This window comes from Chamaea fasciata, unplaced genomic scaffold (assembly GCF_029207755.1).
Source record: "Chamaea fasciata isolate MVZ Bird 193981 ecotype frontalis unplaced genomic scaffold, bChaFas1.0.hap1 SCAF_1, whole genome shotgun sequence".
NCBI lineage: Eukaryota > Metazoa > Chordata > Aves > Passeriformes > Sylviidae > Chamaea > Chamaea fasciata.
The window spans coordinates 57393305-57413811 of record NW_027094086.1 but is presented as its reverse complement, the minus strand read 5'-3'; the positions used below and the strand labels follow the sequence as shown (position 1 = coordinate 57413811).

Below are 20507 nucleotides of genomic sequence, written 5' to 3'. Positions count from 1 at the left end.
ATCCAGGCTGGAATGCTTGGTTCCTCCCCCTGGGCGGAGCATCTTACAATGGGATGATGAGTCATGCAGGGGGTCTTTGATGGCCCATTAAACAGAGATATCTCCTGGAGGGAGTTATCTGTGAGTCATGGGCAAGGCATCTGATGGGCCATTAACAGAAGATAACGGCCCAGAGGGAGGGGGTCTGGGAAAGCACTGCTTCACCTGGATTCAACAGTCCATGAAGATGGGGATAGAATACTTTGTGCACATCCTATTCTACAACCCAGGACACAAATATACAAAATGAAATAAACAGAGAATTACATAGTCAGACGTCTGCTTGGTGTCCTTCTTTGAAATGTAGCTGGTTTATAACTGTACTCATCATGTCTTTATTTTAAAGACCTCCTCTTAGATAATATAAACTGGAAAAGTTCTTTCCAATGACCAACTCCCACTCAAATTGCACTGTCAATGTCACACTATCTTTCAGATTTCATGACTTAACATCAGAAAAACCATATAGAATACAATTTTTTGTGGTGGAAAAAAAATATCTCTATATCCCTGGCCTATCCAACATTTGCAGTGGGAGAAAGATTAGATATTTTAAGCATTGGTAAAGAAAATACAGGTTCTTCCCCTGCCTCTTATGACATTGCAGTCAGTTCAACTTAGGCAATTAGACACATTTTATTCACAATGACTGCGTGGTACTGCACCATTTATAAAAAAATTACAGTCTCTGTCCAATTGCTACTAGATGCAGTTTTAGCATAGAAGCCACAGAATATGTATTAAGACTGTGTTAATTTTTCAGCAATAAGTATTCTTAATGGACAGAGCGGAAGAGGGTTGACGGTGCTATGCTGAAAAACTTGCCATATTCCAAGAAGTCACATTGAAATGACTTCTACAGTTTTATTCTGGGACTGCTGCTTTCATAAGCTGCCTATCTGGCACCTTTGATTTTACACGTGGAATGTCACTACATTCATGAGATATGTTTGTTTAATCTGCAGAAGTCCATTATTTTTGCAGTAAGCAACATAAGCTATATAAAAAGGGTTAAGTTTAGTAGAAGGAAAAGAATTTATATCTAGTAATGCTGTCAAATATTTGCACCTAGCTGAAAGATCACTTATTGAATTTCCAAAAATCACTGAATTTTTATGGAATAACTTTACTAAAATATGGGTCAACTTGTACAAAATATCAATAAATGTATATAAAATATTTTAATTTAACTACTTTACCAAGTGCCTTTCTATATTCAGCTATCTGATCTGCAAATCAACGTGAGGAAAAAAAATCTTGAAAAGGTGCCAGTTTTTTGAACAATTTTAAGTCAGTGATATTGACGAAAGAGACTCTTTGGGTTTTTGTCATTATTATAAGAACAAAAGAAAGGTCTTGCTAAAGTTCATCCAAGTAGCAACAAAACTGTTGAAGGGTCTGGTGCACAAGTCCCATGAGGAGCAGCTGAGGGAGCTGCAGTTGTTTCGCCTGGAAAGAAGGATGCTCAGGGGAGACCTTTTCACTCCCTACAACTCCCTGAAAGGAGGTTGTAGCCTGGTGGGGGTCAGGCGCTTGTCCCAGGCTATAAGGGACAAAGTATGAGGAAACAGCAACAAGTTGCACCATGGTAGGTTTAGATAGGATATCAGGAAAATTTTCTTCCTCAAAAGGGTTGACAAGCACTCAAATAGGTTTTGCAGGGAAGTGGTGGGATCACCATCCCTGGAAGTTTTCAAAAAATGTGTGGATGCAGTGCTTAGAGGCATAGTTTATTGGTGGACTTAAAAGTGCTAGGTTTACAGGTGAACTAGAGGATCTTAAAGATCTTTTCCAATGTAAATGATTTTATTATCAATACCAAAAAAAAAAAAAAAATCAAACCCAACCCAACCCAACCAAACAAACAAAAACCCCCAATAGTTCAGTTATGTCTTTTCCATTGTTACGTTCTTTGAAAGTCCCTCATACTTTTCAGTGCATAGCAGTATTTCTGTTTGGGATTTTTTTTCCTCCAGAACTGATGGGGCTTTTTAACAGTTCATCTTCTGAACTTACATAAAGCCTGTGCTAGTCAAACAATCTTTGACCCTTTGAATTGACACTACATATTAAGGTGATTTTGCCCCTGAGCAATACATATGACCATGACAATCTATGTTTGCAAAACATCTGTCAGGTTTTATATTAACATGTGCTGGATACCTTGGCTTTTTTTACCCATCACACCTTACAGAACACAGTACATAGAAAAGAGCTTTAGTTCAATGCTGACTCATATATTTGAGATAGTGGACAAAAACAGGGAAAGGCAGAGTACTATTTCATCTTAAATGCATTTCATGTAAAGAAACAGGTTAGCTAGGCCATTATAGGTCATCATTCCCAGGTTAAGCCATTCCTTTTATATGACTGCATCTATTTGAATATTAAAGCCTATAAAACACTGAGCTGAGCTTCATTATAAGGTATTTTTTCTCAGAAGAAGTATACAGCAACGGAGAAATCTCTAAGGATTTTGAATTTTAAAAACAAGTAGACAAAATATCTCAACCAGGTATTAGTATTCATACAGGTTTGTACTATGAACAAAGTAAAATTATACTGGAGAGAAAGGATCACTACATATACTTTTACTTCTTCTTAAGTGTATTTAATTGAAAGTGACAAAAATTGACCTCAGATATTTTAAAATTTGCCTTTCAGATATGCTCCAATTCAAAGTACAGTGTTAAATAACTTTACTATACAGTCATAGAGAGATCATGCTTTATACTCGTAATTTTTTTCAATTTCACTTCATAAAACATATAGTGAAAATTCATAGGAAGAACAGACAGAAAATGCTACTATGGAATAAACTGTTGTTTTCTTACTAAATCTGAATTCTTATGGTTATTATTGTCTAGTTGTGCACACAAGGAGAGATTTTTAAGGAAGGCTGTTATGGTACATCCACATATTTTTAAGTTAAGAAAAGATAAATAAAGCCTGACAGAATTTTTGAAAATTGCTGCCTAAAAACCTAGCTGTATCTACCCCAAAGAAATTTTAATCAACAAGTGAAATAATTTTATATCTCTTTTACTACCAAGATCTTACTTCAACAGCTGTGAAGCTGATACAGAATATTGTTTTTCCCACCTTGAGCAGATAGACTTTTCAGACTCTGATAGAATGGAATTTCCATAACACTGTTTGAGACAGATGTCCTTCTATCTCCTGTCTGGTCTTTTACCTTTCTGAGCATCCAAAATATCTTTTCCAGAACTGTTTGTTTCTCTTATACTTCTGACCATACCAGCATTTTTGATATTTATTATATTTACACATTATTTGTCCAGAAAAAAATGGTTATTCTGGTTCTTACAACAGAAAGTCAATTTCAAAAAAAAGAACTAAAAATAGCAGACAGAGTGAATGAGTAAATGGTGAAGCACAATCCATAGAACATATTTTAATTGATTGATAATCAAATAAGAGGTAGGAAATAAGGGGAGAAGTTAGTGCTAATGATCTGACTTCAATCATATACTGTTCAATACATTTATAAAGACATAAAAAGTAATTATTAGCAAACTGACTTCTTAAATGAGTCAATGTTATTTACAGTCCCCCAAATTGAAGGTAATGAAGGTTTAGAAAGATGTCGTTATATTAATTGATCTTGAGATACAGAGACAGATGGTATAGATAAAATTTCTTTCCGTTTTCTTTTCTGTGCCTCTGATATTTTTTACTCCCAAATTAACTTTCATGCCTTCTCTCATAATGTGGTTTGGAAAGTCTAATTCTTTTCCCTGACAAGGCTGACACTTATTTCACTTCAAATAAGGTTCATTGAAAGAAAGTTCAGTGTTTTTCCACCTTTTCTTTCTTATCTCCTCACTTTTTAAATTTCTGAAACATTTTTGTTTTGTTTTTTGCAATGTCATTGCAGAATTGGGAGGGGAACTGTATTTCATTATCTGTTTGTAAAGCGTGACATAAATTCACAGTGCTACATGCTCAGTATTTTATAAAAATGCCATACCATAAAATTAACAACTCATACCCTTGCCAAGGTGCTCATTTGGCAGAAAATGGAGGCTCAGGTCCAGATGGGCTCTAAATTATGAAATAACTCTGTTATTTGAATTTCAATAGAAATGTCCAGGTTCTATATTTGACACCCTCTACAGGAACTGTTTTTGGCTTCTGACAATACAACAGCTGATGAAGAAAAGACAGGTTAGGTTCTGTCTCTCCATGTGCATCTGTACCAACAAGACAGAAATTCTTTGTCAGGTACATTTGGGGCACAGAATAAAAACCCTAACATGCAATATACTTTGGTTTTATATTCCATTGAATTCTGACTAACCCAAATGCAACTAAAGTAGGAGTGCTATAATTTGATGTTTCCTCCTTACTTATTTTTTGTGATTAAAGCAGAGGGAGAGAAGTGGTCTAAAAAGTATGGTTCAAATCTTAGGTAATTTGGACAGTTTCTTGGAGATGCCTATTCGTCCCCCTTACCTATGGAAGAAACCTAGTGTTTCTAGCCTAATGGATTGCCTAAATTTGAGTGGTTTGTACTTATTTGGATGACTTCCTGCTTGTAAAATACTATAAACATAACATTTCACTTAAAATAAATCTTGGGGGTTTTATTAATTTTATATTTCTATATTAATGCAGTGTTTGTAAAACTTAAAAGAAACCAATAATTGTCATAAAAATTACTTTTCCATGTAAATGAATAAAATACACTTAAATCTTACATACTAACTCCATTCAATTAGAAAGTATAATTTTTGTATGACAACAAAGAAAATAAAAAAGTTTGCCAAACTTCTGTTGTAATGTGTTTAGAAGATTTACAGAATCAGAATTATTTTCTCAGGTCCTTTGTAATTCTATCCGTACAACACAATGAAACACATTATGACAGCATCAAGATGAAATAAGGCAGAAAAACCCCAAAATTTCTTAAAACATCATGGACTAAATTTCAAAAAAATAATTGAGTATGTAATATAAAAAATGAATTATGCTTGAGAGATGCAGAGTTCAAAGAACCAAAAGTTTGTCTTGAAAATATAAAGAACTACACTGTTTAGTGTCCAGTGTGCTGTTATTCACATTTTTATTTGCTTATGTGTGGTAAAAAAACCCAAACCTCTTCTTTGATAAATAATGATAATTTTGAACATCAGTAAGTACTAAACCAAGTTCCAAGTATCTATGATTACAGTAGCAAAGGAAATGTCATTGCCAAAAGGTTTATATTTCAAATTGAGATAAAAAGCTGGGAAGGAGTTAAAATCCAAAAACTAATGACATGAACCTTTTTCTACTAGCTGGGAGTGAAGATAGCATTTACTGATATGTGCTAGTAGTTATTAAGTCTGACTTTAATAGTGAACAGAAAAGAGAAACAATAGAATACAAGATCACAAGTGCAGACAGAAACATAATTGAGGAGATATTGAAAAAGAAATAATCTTAAATATGACTAACTAGGATTCTGACAAATAAATCAATTATGTATTGCAGGTGAAAAATATGGCAAATGTACATAAGGAAAATGTAAAGCAGAAACAAGAAAAGAAGATGGAGGTCATTCAGGGAGGTTTTCAAATGAAAATCAATTTTTAACTAAACAAAGAAGAGAAATAAAATATATAGATAACTTTATAAAAAAAGGTAAAACTGAAACTCAGTGAATTCAATCTCAACTCATTACAGTATTTCATTTCATTTGATGTCTTTCCAAGATATTACTTACTTAGGAAAAGTACTGGGTACTCACTAGGATAGTGTAATTCTTCGGATTTTAATATAATAAATAATTGAGCAGTATGACAAGACGAAAACTTAGAAGTTGAAGATAAGCAAATACAGTGTTTCAAAGCCTTTCTTGTTTGAACATAAACAGATGAATAGAAAAGCAAGGATGGAAGCCTTTTGTTACACCCAGATTATTTCTGACATCCCAGGGTCTGGAGAGATTCTCTGTAAAAAAATCTAATCCTAAGTAAAAAAAAATCTTTTGAGGAGGCCTTCTTTTATGACATTTACTACATCTTTTGATATTTTTCTGTGAAACTTTTCTTTCATGTTGTGATTTTAGGTTAGTGTGGCGATGGTAATAATTTGCATACATAAACAGTGAGACACATGCCATCTAACCTGCCACAACTTTGGTTTAGGCTGCCTTTTGGGAAGAAGCCAAAATACCTCAGAGCACTTCACTGCATGCACCTGCCAGATGACTAAAAGGAATATCTATTAATTACATAACTAAGACTGTCTTCTGCTTGCAGCTTTCTTTCAAATTATGCTCAATAGGCAGGACATTCATCTGTCCCTTAAAAGATGAGAGGGTTTTTTTGTTTTGTTTTGTTTTTGTTTTGGAATATATCACTCATCCTGTAGGACAGATATACTGATGTAATGGAAAGTGGGCTTTGGGTCATGATGTTATATCATTAGTACACTATTTCAGAAAGTCCTAAATATTTGAGATGTTTAAGACAGCTTTGTCATAAATGATGCCTTGTTTTTCCTTGGAACTTATTGCTTCATTAGTGAGAAGAATACAACCTCACACAGGAGACAATTACACCCTTACTTGTATATTAAGTGAGCTGGTTTGAAAATTCAAGTTTCATATTCAAATACTTTATACCTAAAAATTAATATCCTGTACTAATTGCTACATTAATCATTTATATCAACATCTTGTGTTAATTGCATTAAAGTTACTTATCTGATGCCAAAATATTTCATAGAGTGTAAAAATGAAAATTAAATTTGGAGATTGAAAAACACCCAGCATAGTTAGTGTAGTATTTAGGGATATGGAAAAAAAATTAAAATATTCTACTTCTAAAATATGTACATGTACATATACGTGGGTACCTATATACTTAGAAGAAAACTAAATGTTGCCATCACACCTTTGGGAGATATCTTCTACTAACATATTCATCAGAAGAAGGCAGAAAAGAAGCATTGAGAAAAAGGTCCAATTTTGGCATAAATCAAGAAAGACAGTGGGAGGCCAGAGGTTTCCAGTAAATTTCTGACTCTAAGTACTTGCCAGAAGGACTGATTATAGCCCATATAATAGATATGCTATATATGTCTACACGTTCTTTTTCTGTGACAGACAAAAAAAATTCACAAGAAAAAGATAATTTTTAAGAACAACAAAAAAGTTTGACATGTGGAATAGAAAAGTAGAAATAATCAGATTTATAAATTCTATGTAGTTATCCCTGAAAGAAATCTTAACATTTTGTATCAAGCTCAGAAACTATGTATCCTATACAGTCATGACTAGTCCACAAAAGTACAATTCTATGGTTTTATTTATAATTCTTTTAAGTGAATTCTTTACTTTACTGGGGTTTTTTATTATTCCTAATGTTTCTTCTTCCTTCCCAACTCCATTTTCATGTTACTTTCTTGCAAATTTTAAAGAGCAGTTGAAAATGCAGGCTGTGTTAATTTCTTATACTACTTCCACTGATTAAATTGTCCTTATACTGCTCTCAAAAATAACTCCTATGATGTAATAATGCACTTTGGTTGAAGGGGACTTATTCAGACCCAAGATTTTAATGACAGATATACAGAACATTAGTGAGTAAACAGAATTTAATGACTACTTTTATGAAAGAAGAGGAGCTGATTGGAATGTTATGATCTGAGAAGTACCTGCCAATGATGTGACAATGGTAGGGTGTACAGGCACAGGCAAACAGCTTCAGAACAAAGGCTGCACTCAGGAACTAGATTTATGAGACCAAATACTCTGTCATTTTCTGGAACTGCTCTCCAAATGCATCTCTGAAAAACGCAGTCCATGAGCAGGTTGGGGAAACAGGCAGTGAGAATATGCAGCACAATGGCTTCTAATAATTCACCAGTCCAGGTAAATGTGGGCAAAAATGATTTTAGTGTCATTTCAGGACTCTCAGAACAGTCCTCTGGATTCAGTTGTTGCTTCTGCTCAGGTGAGACACCAACTCACCAACTGAAAAAGTTCAGCAGGACAAAACAATAACTTCTGTAAAAAAGGGGGAAAAAATAAAGGTTATGGAAAGTCAGCCTGATAGGATATGACTTAGTGAACAATAATTTTTAATGTCATGTTCTGCATAAAGGACTGGAACAATTTTTACCAAAATACCGCATCTTAAAGAAATCTGGACAAAAATTCACGTGATTTCTGTGTTCTTTCTTTTGAATGCAAATACTGCAAGTTGATTGTTTTCATTCCTCTTCCAGTTATGTGGGTGATTTGGAAATTCAAATGCAATTAGTTTGTCATCTGGGAAAATCCTTTTTGAAGTGGAATTCTCAAATCAGATGGCAGACTACAAGTTAAGAGAACATTATTTTTGCTCCTGTCTTTCGAGGAATATAGGTTTTATATATCCTAGTTATCCATAATTTAACATCATGTAGCACAGCACATAAGACCTCACCCAATATGGCTAGGCAAGCAGTTATTATGAATACATCAAGTGTCACCTCAATACTTTTAATATTGTAGCAATGTCTATCTTCACCTTTCAGTTAGTTAGCGCTTTCAATTCACAGTGCAATAAAAAAAGAAAAATTGTATATTTTACTGTAAGATATGCCCTAACATGATCTGTTCTCCATTTTTTTGTCCTTTTCCTCCCTAGCAAAACAGTGGACCCTAAATAGCCATCTGTCTAAACTGTTATCCTTACAGAGGTAGAGTTGATTTACTTGCAAGACATATCTTGACAAGTGTCCTTAGATTTCACATAAGGTTTCAGGAAAAGTGGGAGCTATTTCATAATTTACAACCACCAAGTGAAAGTACTTTACATTAAGTTGTACTGCCTGCGCAGGGTATATAAAATATTTAGATGCTAGAGTGGGGTTTAAAGAGAGTTTTGTCACATCAGTTTTGGCACTTTCTGTTACTCATGGTCACCAGAGACAATTAACACTTAATCCTCAAATCTGTGTTTTCAGAAAAGAGTTCAGGAGTCAGAGAAACCCGAAAGGAATAAAGGAGTGACAGTGACTTCTTTTTAGAGATAGCAAACCAACCAGGGAAATTTCTTTTTCTTGTTATGTTATGTCTACTATTTCTGTAGTAGTAGAGACAGAGCTCTACAAGTAAGCATGGAGATGTACATAGAATCAAGAATACTTGATACAAGATTATACCCAAAGTGAAGACCTAGATTTTGGTGCCTGATAGAAAAAAAATGAGCTTCACTACTTAAAGAGAAAATTATGTTATTAATTGCCCAAAGATACAGAACTTTAGTTTGCACACAAACTGTTGTGTCATGATCTATTAGTTATAACCTTGGGATAAACACACAGAGCCCAAGGCCTGTGGGACATTAATGCAAAGTGCAGTTGCTGAGTACTAAGGTGTAAGTGGCTTCTACAGGAAAGGACAAACTCAAAGGAATGAAATTACCCTGGAGAGCAGGAGGAAAGATAGATTTTGCAAAAGACATCAAGCTCCTTTGGGCAAGGTGGTAATAATTGATGGTAATATTTGTTTTTAGGGTGGGCTACTGCTGCTGTCATTGGATGATGGTTCAAACCATTCCTACTTGCCTGCCAGCATCAGTCTTGTGACTACCCAGGGAAAGCAGCTGCCTCTGACAGTTTGCTGCCCAGGCTTTTGCTTTGCCTACTCAAGCTGGCCAAGATACATGGCATGGCCCCAGGAATAACCATTATATTGTACATTAAAGTTTGATATTTTCTGAGATGTCAGGAGATTAAGAGTGTGACACCAGGGATGGGGAACTACAAAGCTGAATGTAAGTGGAACTCAAATGACCTCTGGAAACTGTGATGAAGTTAGGAATCCCCTACAGCAGGAAGAAATTTTACCAGAGCATAATAATAGGACAAAGTTTGTCTAAGACTACTAAGACATATAGCTATGGTAGCATCCTTTGATTCAGGATTGAACTGTAAAACAGAAAGTAAAGAAAAAATTTTTGTTTTAACAACATGTGCTAGACCTATTGGTTCAGAATAACTTAGGTAATAACTGTGATGAATGGATCTTTTATCATGATATTTGGTCATATATAAAATTGTATCTGAAGTAGACTTGAAATGAATAATAACTCCTTTAAACAATAATAGAGCCTTCAGATATAGGGGAACTTGGTCTTAAATTTTATCTATAGTGACACAAATAACTAGTTATTAAAGAGTTCAGTTAGTAGTGCAATCTCAAAACAGAAACAATTTTTAATTCACAGGAGAGAAAAATAAGCTTTTTAAGCTAAAATAGACTGAAATTCAGACAGCCACTTCTAGCTAGAAGAAAGAAAAAATCGTGCATTAAGATAAAGTAAATAAAGAAAGCATCTCAAACTTTGATTGAATTCATTGAATGCATCTGAAGTACCTTTGCATAAAACAATGTATGTTCGCTTCTGGTTCTTACTAGTATTTTATGCTAGCATTAAAAACTCTTAGCACAATTATATTTAGAACCAGCATTTCTACTTAGACTCTGGAATAATTGTTTATTCGGAATAACATGTACAATAAAAAAGGAAGAAATATTTTGGGTTGGTTGGGTTTTTTTTCCTATTCAAGTCAAAATATATTTTACAGGGAAAAAATAGAAGAACAGGGATAGTATCCTTCACAATAGGGCTCATAATCAGCCTTCTAATTTTTTACAACCAAAAAACAAAGTTACTGATAGATATATGTATATGCATATGTATAAGTATATGCATATGTATATCCTGATTTCCAAAAGACCATAAATGCAAGCATACATTGATCTGAGTTACGTAACTCAGATATTTGTTAAAAATAGAAATAACATGTTTATATAGAGTTAAATTTTACTCTGGGATTTATATATCTTCTCAGTGTACAGCAACTCAGCATAGGTTATCAGGTTTTTTCACATTCTGGTAAAGACCCAAAAATTCTTGCTGTTTACTTCAAGGCAATTTGCAATATTAAAATTAAAGAGAGAAGGAAGAAATAATAAAAAAAAAAATAATAAAAAAAGAGAAAAGCCCCAACAATTTCAATAATACATTAACTGGATTTTGAGTTCTAAATGGAAAAGGGATGCCAAATCCACATCTTTCCTCATGTACAGCTGTAAGATAGACTAATGCCACTTGTGAGCTGGATTCTGAGCTCTGAATCCCTGATCATGTCATTACCATTCTGAACAGAATGAGAGAATCTTGAAACTTACCAAAACACTATACAGAAGAAAGCACAATTATTGTGCGGTTTTATTTTATTTTATTGTTGTTTGGGTCTCTTTTTCTTTTTCTTTTTCTTTTTCTTTTTCTTTTTCTTTTTCTTTTTCTTTTTCTTTTTCTTTTTCTTTTTCTTTTTCTTTTCTCTTTCTTTTTCTCTTTCTCTTTCTTTTATTTTTCTTTTTCTTTTTTTTTCTTTTTCTTTTTCTTTTTCTTTTTCTTTTTCTCTTTCTCTTTCTCTTTCTTTGTTGTTGGTTGGTTGGTTGGTTGGTTAGATCCTTTACGAGGGAGGTGGGGAGTGGGTTGTTTATTTTTTCAAAATATCTTCTAAGCCGGTTCTCCAAAAAATCAGTGGGTACATGCTACAGAATGGTAAGAGGAGAATTAAATAACTGTAAGCATAAGCAAAAATGAAATTTTATGGTAGGCAGCATTAGTCAAGGAAATTCCTTTGGTAATGATAGAGCAGTGAGGAAGGACTGAACTGGAATGCTAACAGGAAAAACTGGCTACTGAGAAACAGCTATTTCAGACAGCTTGCTTCAAGTGTTTACACAGATATGGATTATAAAGAACCCACTTTTTGAAACACAAAATTCTTAGTATTATTTCTTCTAAGTAAATATTTCAGTACCATGAACTAATAAAATATTAGATAATCCCTGTGAGGAAAGAAATTCTTAGAAGGAAGTGTAGTACAGAATTTTAGGATTCTTATTGGTGAGAATTACTAAAAAGTGTGTATAATCCAGTTGTCAGCTTGTTTCACTACAGATTTTAAATTTTTTTGTATCTTTCTAGTTCTAAAACAGAGTAAAATTCCATCCCTTTGTAAAACCACTTGTTGTATTTTGCACAAATCTTTTAAAATTCAATATGATATTTGACTCTCGGCTTCCACTAGCATTTCAGTAGGGATAATGGAGCTATGTCACACATGAAAAAAATCTTTACAGTATATTAGGTTCTCTGGGGTTTTTTTTGCATGCAACTAAAGGGGAAAAAAAAAAGCAGCTTAAATCCAAGTCTTCAGAGTCTTCATTAGTCTATTTAAACAGGAAGAAGGAGTATAGCATAATATATGTACACATTCAAACTGCTGGTACCAAGAGTCAAAGCATTCAGGAAACAGTGGTGGCTGAAAATTATACTCCTAATCATATATTCCATTTTCATTTTTTCCTTTTCCTTTGTGTCATGAATTGTAAAATATCAGCACTTATTTCGAGGTCGCACAAGTCAGGGCTAGTGGAGGAGTAGAGGCTTCCAGCAGGGATGATGGGTCAATCAGACACCTCTAGTCTCAGCATGAAGCTTCTGCTGAAGCAAAGGTAAGGCAGATTTGGCCTGGAATTTTTTCAACAAACTAATGGCTTTTATTGGAGCGACAGGCTATTATTTTTTTTTTCTCTGATCTTTTACCAGAAAAAGAATAAGTAATTTTGTCTAATAAGGAACAGTTTAAGGTTCCACACTGGTAAAATGTCAGTATCATCTAAGCAAAGCTACTATTAACTCTTTGTAATGAATGACATTTGTTATTAAGATTTATTTTTTCTGTTTCATGGGCACTGTGCTAATGTATTGTACTTGTCCTTGAGAAGTCTGTTTAAGTTCATGTAATTTATTTCTGTTATATAAAATTCAACAAGATGAATCAGATGAAAATACTTACTGGATTCTGCATTTGGCATAGCATTAATAATTAAGTAGAGCAGGTCTATCAAAATCCATGAGAAGCAAGTCTTTTATCTCTAGGCATTTTTCCAGAGGCATGCAGATTTCTGAGGCCTCTGTAAAAACACTGCTACACCATTCCACCTCAAGATTCACCTTTGGTGTAAAGCAGAATCACAAAATTTTAGACTGTTTGAGGTTGAATGAGACCTCTGGAAATCCACCCTCCTGCTCAAGTAGGGCCACCTGCTTGCCCAGGACCATGGCCAGACAATTCTTGAGCATTTCCAGTGATGGAGACTCCACAACCTTTCTGGGTAACCTGAGCCACTGCTCAGATACCCTCACAGATTTCAGATGTTCAGAGGAAACCACCTGTGTTTCAGTCCTTTGCCTTTTTTTCCTGGCACTGAGTGCCACTAAGAGCCTGAGTCCATTTTCTTTGCACCTTACCTTCAGGTAGTTTGGCTAAAAGCTCCTTGTTCATTCATTCAGACCTTCCTTTATATTTGGCTGACTTTGTTTAGAGTGAACTAGAGTGAACCTGAGCTTGGCAGAGGTGATCTTTGAATATTAACCAATTTTCTTAGTCCCTTTTTTTCATCCAGGATTCAATGGACCTCTTCCAATCAGGTCATGAGAGAGGCCAAAATATACTCTCCTGAAGTCCAGGCTTGTGAGTTTGCTTTTCACTCTGCTCTCAGGATCTTGAAGTTCCCATCTCATGGTGACTGTAGCCAAGGCTGCCTTTGATCTTCATATCCCCAGAGATCATTTGCTTCCTGGTGAGCATGAGGTCTAGTAGACTATCTCTGTGGCCTTTTCTGTCAGTCAGAAGACAAAGTAAGTGTTCATGCACTCTGGGAACTTTTTGAATTCCTTATGTCTTACTGTGCTGTTTCTCTAGCAGATATGGGGTAGTTGAAGTCCGCATGAGTTCCAATGTTTGTGAAAAAAAAGCTCTTCCTCTGTGGAGGAGCTGATCCACTACTCTTCCCTGCTCAGATGGCCAATAATAGACATCCACTTTAATGTCACCTTTACATGTTTGTTGGGTTTTTTAAATTCTAGCAAATAAGCTCTTGGTTCCTCGTCCATCCTGGCAAAGGTCTATGCACTCCAGATTCTCTCTTAGAAAAAGGACAACACTCCCTCCTGAAGTTTTTCCTTCTGTACTCTCTAAAGAGCCCATATCCTCCCTTCATTGCAACACTCCAGACACAGAAGTCATCTCATCACAACTCCAAAAAGACCACAGTCTACAACGGCACACAAGTCTCTCCTTCATCGTGTTAAGTCCCCATGCTGCCTGCATTAGGATACAGGCACTTCAGAGACACGAACTGATGCATATATAATTTGTGTATGGTGAAATTTAGCAGGTACACAGTGAACTTACATACAATGTGTGGGGATAGCATTGCACCTAGCTCAAAACCATACTCCTCCCACCTCTTCACAATACTTCAGCAGCTATGCCATTATTCTATGTGCTTGTTGCATCCACTTGTTACACAATCTCTTTGAGACACTCATCTCTTTGAGCAAAGGAATGCCACTTTTATATATTTGCCAAAGCCTGTTGCTCTCTAGACATGACTACCATATAAATGCCTAGCAGGAGGAGGAAAGGATACAAAATACAAAAAAACCCCAGCATTATAAATGTAATCTGTGGCATCATTTATACATTAGACCTTTATCTGCCTTTCTCTGCCCCTGACCTATTTATCACTTGAGTACTTCAGAGACAATGAAAATTTTTCCAGAAAATGGACAATGAGATCAAGAAAAGAGATGAGTCATTCTGCAAATTATGGAGCTTTGACCAACTGAAAATAGTAAAATATTATTTCAGTAGTTTTGCTTGTCTTGGGACTATATCAGGATGGTAAAGGAATGTAGTGACCCAAAGTGAAACTCATGAGGCATTAAATTTGATTCTGAAAATGTGAATTCAAACTTCAAAGAAAACAAAATTTTCATCAAAAATTCTCACACGAATGTCTGAACAGCTACCAAAAGAGCAGCTGGTTGTAAGCCAAAACAAGCTCCAAATTGTTACTGGAATTGCTAGGTTTACAGCTGATGTTTTGTAAATTTTTTTTAAATAAATGGTAAAGAAATTGACCCAAAGAATTCATTGTATACCTAAGGAATTTACTAAGGACCTTACTCAATTCTTATTCAACTGAGAAGCAAATACTTAACGTCAAGGATATATAGCACAAACATAAATCAGTTGAGTCACCAATACAGAATCTGCAGGCTTCACTCCCATTCTTTCCATTTCTAGGATTTCAATATTTTCTACCCTCACTAAAATCTTCTTATGGTAGAATTCCTTATTAACCACCTTGCAAAACAATACTAAAATGAAAAGCCTGATAAAACACACACAGACACACACATATATATATATATTTTATATATATATATATATATTAAATGCCTGTTAGTAATTTGAAATACAATGTCATTTAAAACAGTCTGGTATATCAACTACAGATTCAATTGTCTGCTTGATGAGACAAAGAGAGGGGCCCTGATGATTTACCACCCCTTTTCACAGACAATGTATGAGAAAATTCCAGCTCTTTGTCTTTTCTCTAACCTGCAGATTCCAGTATTATACCAGTATTATTCTACTGAGAATAATTCTTACACCAATTTACCTACTGATACTTACATGAGTACAGGATTTAGCTGTAACAGGTGTTACATATTTATAAGAATATCGCAAAACAGTTTCTCTTCTTCCATTTACAGCCCTTGTAGTGTTTTGTTTTATAGACCTTAAATAGTATCACCCTCTTTTTTTCACAGGAACGCTCTGAGATTAGTTCACTTGACTAGTTGCTCAGTAACAGTTATTTATATTATATATTTTGAGCCCTCCTGCTAATGACCTTGCTGGATGAATTCCAGTTTAGGCATTTAGTGGTAAAGGTACCACAATACAATCACCATTATATTACAGCAGAATGTGTTTGAATTTAGTTTTCATCTTCTTCAAGGAAGGAAAAAACAAAGTCTACATTCCTTTCCTTGATTAAAAAAGAAAAAGTAAGTGAGAATTAGATTAAATATGTAGTGTTTTCCTCATTTCACTCATATATTTTACTAGTCCTATTAGTCACATGTCCATTCTGCTCTACACAAATACCTTATTCTTTATATACAGCACTCCAGCTGATCCACATTTCCCTCTCATCTGCAGACAAAACAGGTTTTGAAGAATATAATTTTCTCCTTCCAAAAATTAGTACACCAACCTTACTAGACCAAAGTACTCCACAAAATGTATTCCAAGAGTTTATGCAGAAATGTATTTTCACTCTTCAAACAAAACCCAAACTTTTGATATTACTCTTCATATCCAAAAAGAGTCATCCTGTAGAGAGTAGTCATATCCAAAAAGAGTCATCCTGTAGCAGAAACATGGCATACTTTTTCCTTTACTGCATTTTAAAACTATTTGGTCTTCACATTTGTTGCTCTCAATCTCACAATGGTCTTTGGCAAGTATCAGAAAAAAATTGTTCATATAACAACAGACACAGAATAATTTCTGTCTGTCTCTCTCTCTCCCTTTAACACATACATATGCCTAAAATAATCAATGAAAAACCAATAATGCTAAATAAATAAATCAGGAAATTTAGCTACTCTTCCTTTAAGTCAGGAATTAATTAAGGAAAAATCACAGCAGATCTTCAGTTTTTGGATAATGGATAAAATGAGGCTTTCACTAATTTAAAATTTAGGCCTTTGAAATCTATCCTTTGAAAAGCATTTCACCTCATGAACCCCCAGACCCACTGTGTATATCAACTATGAAGAAAATATGTAATTAATTATCAATATGTTTTGTTATTATGAGGATTGAATCATATCATATCGTATCATAAACATGTTTTCCAGACCCTTTTACAAGATTCAGGAGTGTCCAAGGACATTTTTGAGTTACCTGCTACCAGGGAGCTGAAAAACAATGGAGAATACTTCTGGAAACCCATCTTGGCATCTGGCAAGAGAAATGCAGAGAGAAATCTGATAAGCATGAGACATCCATCTATAGGAAATCATCTGCTTTCATCTCATGTTCTTAAGAAATACTAGCTTATATAGGAAATAAACTTTACATAAACATGCATTAGTTTATATTGCATATTCTTTTACAATGCCACTTTGTTTAAGGATATCTAACATGAAATTAGACAAAATAAGGAGGAAGTGTTTTTGAAGGGATAATATATGAAAGCAGCTTTAAAAACACTAGTAAGAGGAAATCTTTCTTAAAATACAGCAATATTACATAAATTATTAGTTGTTATACAGCTGTGGTTTTGTACCCAATATTCTCGATGAGATTGAAAATTATATTTATAAACATGTTTTTATTCATCTGCAAGCTACAATTATACCATACTTTAGTGTCAGAAAACCTAAAACCTAAAACAACACTATGACAGCATAGTGCTTCTTTTATTGAAGTGTATAATTTTTCCTTAGTTCTAAGACCATTCAATCAACTATTAGGTACAAAGACAGCTGTAATCCTGGCTGGACTTTAAAAGCAACCAAACCAAACTACAGAAAAAAAAAAAAAAAAACAACACCAAAAACAAAACAAAAAAAAAAAAACAAGAATTAGTTATTTGAAAGTCTATTGCTTAGACTAGAAATTATTTTTCTTCCCTTATTAAAAAAAAAAAATCACAGTATATGTAACAATGGTTTCTGGCTTGAGATCCCTGTGTTTGGATAGGAAATATACTTGGTTTATCAGAACATGGAGACATTGTTTATAGATCTGTTATCCTTACCTTCAGGATCCCTGGTGCAATTTCACACAGTTTTATCAGGACCTATTAACAGTATCATTTAGTACTACCTTTCAAAGAAAGACATTACTTGTATTTCCCACTTAGGAAAATCTGGGGGAAAAAACCAACAAAAACCAACAACCCAAACAAAAAAATACCAATATTGAAAGATCTGGATTTTCTCTTTGGCTGTGAAAGAAGACAGAGAGTAAAACCTTTTTTCCTTCTCAGAGGGTATCCATTCTTGATAAAGCACGGGCCTAAACAGGTGGGTCTTCACTTAGTGCTTCTTTAAATAGCTTGACATAATCATCAATAATTTTTAAAGCAGCTGGAGGATACATGGAGGCAAATGCATACTTAACCCTGCCTTCATGAAATACTGTGAAGAGCTTCTGACCTGTGAAAGAGGGCACTTAGGAAATGCAAGGATAGTGGTACACAGTAGATCATCTGTCTTATTTGCCTGACAGAGCATATGCTGAGCGCCAAAACACTGAGAGCAGTTGCTGGTGCTCCTGAAATTTATTTACTGCATTTCTTACTTGAGCCATCATATAAACGCACATGAAGTAGTTATAGCTAGAAATATTTGTTAAACTTGTTAAACAGGGAAACAAAGTGGTTGCTTAGTAATTCAAATTAAAGAAATTCTACCCATCCTCATATTTCCTGTTTCTACTGCTCAATCATTTAATTGCTGTTTGTATGGTGGGATTTTCCTTATCATGTGATGGTTTTGGGCAAAAGGCAGGGTAGAGGCTAGGAATAAAAAATTTACAGAATACCCACATTAAATTTATGGAAATAGTTCAAACACTCTTGAAAACAACTTTTTAAAAATCAGAAAACTTAAATTGAAAAATTATATACATTGCCTAGAAGGTTCAGTGCCTTCCTTCAAACAGAAAAACAAGAGTGAGTAAAAAGAAAAAAGTATTTGTAATGTGACCAATGCACAGAACTGATATTCTTTATGGCATTTTATGGGGAAATTCTGGGGAACAGTGGGAAAAAAAAGGAGTTATTTGAACTGTGGGAGAGAAAGTACTTTCCTTTCTCCAATTCATGGCAAAGGCTCTCTCTACAAGGCCTACGTATTAAAACAATGAAAAATGTACTCCAAAATGTAATACTGAATTTTGAAATAACACTTATTTATCTAAATGTGTAAACAGACACATGCATCTTTCCCACTTGAAGTCCCAGTGCTTTAATTTTTGCCTAATGATGATAGTTATGCTCCATTTATACTTCCTGGTTAGGAAAATTAGCTCTGAAGATTAAACATTGTGATGATGGAGTAATATAGATGACCAAATGAAATGTAATACTTTTTCAAGCCTGCACTCTCAATTCCTTAATTTTGTTTATTCAAATTCTAATTAAAAATCTTTGTCTCAATCTTCACCATTTACATAGTCTACATTATTCCTATGCTTCTTTTCATATCACTTAGTTAAATGGTGTTATATTAAAAGCCCTATAATTTCTCAGTGGGATTTTGTACTCCTACATGTTCTCTCTAACATTTTTCTGTGGCAATATAAGTACTTTCTTTTAAAGGCAATGTAAGCACATTTCCTTAAAGGCCTCATTACAATCTGCATTTATGTTTGGTTTTATAACAAAATGGCTTTGATTAATTATTCAGGGCCAGTAATATTTGTTTCATATGAAAATCTATTTCATAGATATTTAGGGAAACCCAAGCTTTTGACTCTTTTCCACATCCTCAGGAAGATCTATGTGAGACTTGTGTATATCTTTATGTTTACTCACACATTAGAAAGCCTTTGCAATTGAGTGTATGGGATATTTAAGATTAGGCTCATACAGTTGCTTTTTGTTCCTTCTATCACTCTATCTCAATACCTACTAGCATTCTAGTGAAACTATATTCTTTCTGAATAACTGCCTCTTGTACATCTAATTTCATTTTTTCTCCCAATAATGCCTCCAGCAGCTCATATCATCTGCTTGCAGATTAAGATAGAGTTTTATGGCACAGAAATTAAAATAGTGCTGTATTTAGACATGCTGATTCCTTATATGTCAAAGAAAATTTCTTGCTTCTTAAAAAAAAAAAAAAAAAAATTAGGTAGATATTAGGAACATAAAGATTAAGTTGTAGTGATACTTGAAATCATGACTCTAAATAGGGAAAGAAAATTATTCATCACACTGTTCTGCCATCTGCCTTTCAGAGAGGCCACTGAATCAGAACAAGCTGAAGTATCCTATCCAGCATGTCTACTGTATAATTTATCTAAATGGGTTTGTCCACAGTTTGATTTTTGTGGAAACAACAAAAATATATTAGTTTGATTATATTTAATTACTATCACATGGGTTTCGCCCCCGTTAAAGAAAATTTAGTGTTGGTGTTCATATATTAGCCAAACTCAGAGACACAAAATCTAGCTGCAGTGAGGATGGATTTAACTGGAAGTGCAAGGTTCATGTTGTATAGTTCCAAACCTCCCACTGACTCCTATGGGTATTTCTGTGTTCAGGATTGTTTTATAACTGTACCTTCACTTTGTTGATGAAAAGCAGCTATCATTCAGCATTTTTATAGCTAGGAGCATATCCACAATCACCTCAGGCTTATAGACCATTATGGTTCTTGAGTTTAGAGAATCTGTGTATACCTGTTTCCCAAGAAGACTTTAAAAGCAGACGCATTGAAGAGTTCAAATCAGCACAGAGTCTTACCATTACTATTACAGTGAAGAAAGTAATCTATAAGTTGCTCTCC

General features: G+C 34.3%; 1 long non-coding RNA gene across 5 annotated transcripts; it reads right to left on the bottom strand.

The window, feature by feature from the left end:
* Window positions 1-4773: 4773 nt before the first annotated feature.
* Window positions 4774-18027, bottom strand: LOC136289984 (uncharacterized). 5 transcript variants are annotated; one of them, XR_010720911.1, is made up of 6 exons: window positions 17962-18027; window positions 17747-17788; window positions 16888-16944; window positions 16193-16345; window positions 11234-11602; window positions 4774-8056 (listed from the first exon to the last, which is right to left on the bottom strand). It is a non-coding gene; the product is annotated as an uncharacterized lncRNA (long non-coding RNA). The 5 variants fall into 5 exon arrangements; XR_010720913.1 differs by having other exon boundaries at window positions 16193-16311; XR_010720912.1 differs by lacking the exon at window positions 16193-16345 and adding an exon at window positions 13371-14226.
* Between the last annotated feature and the right edge of the window lie 2480 nt (window positions 18028-20507).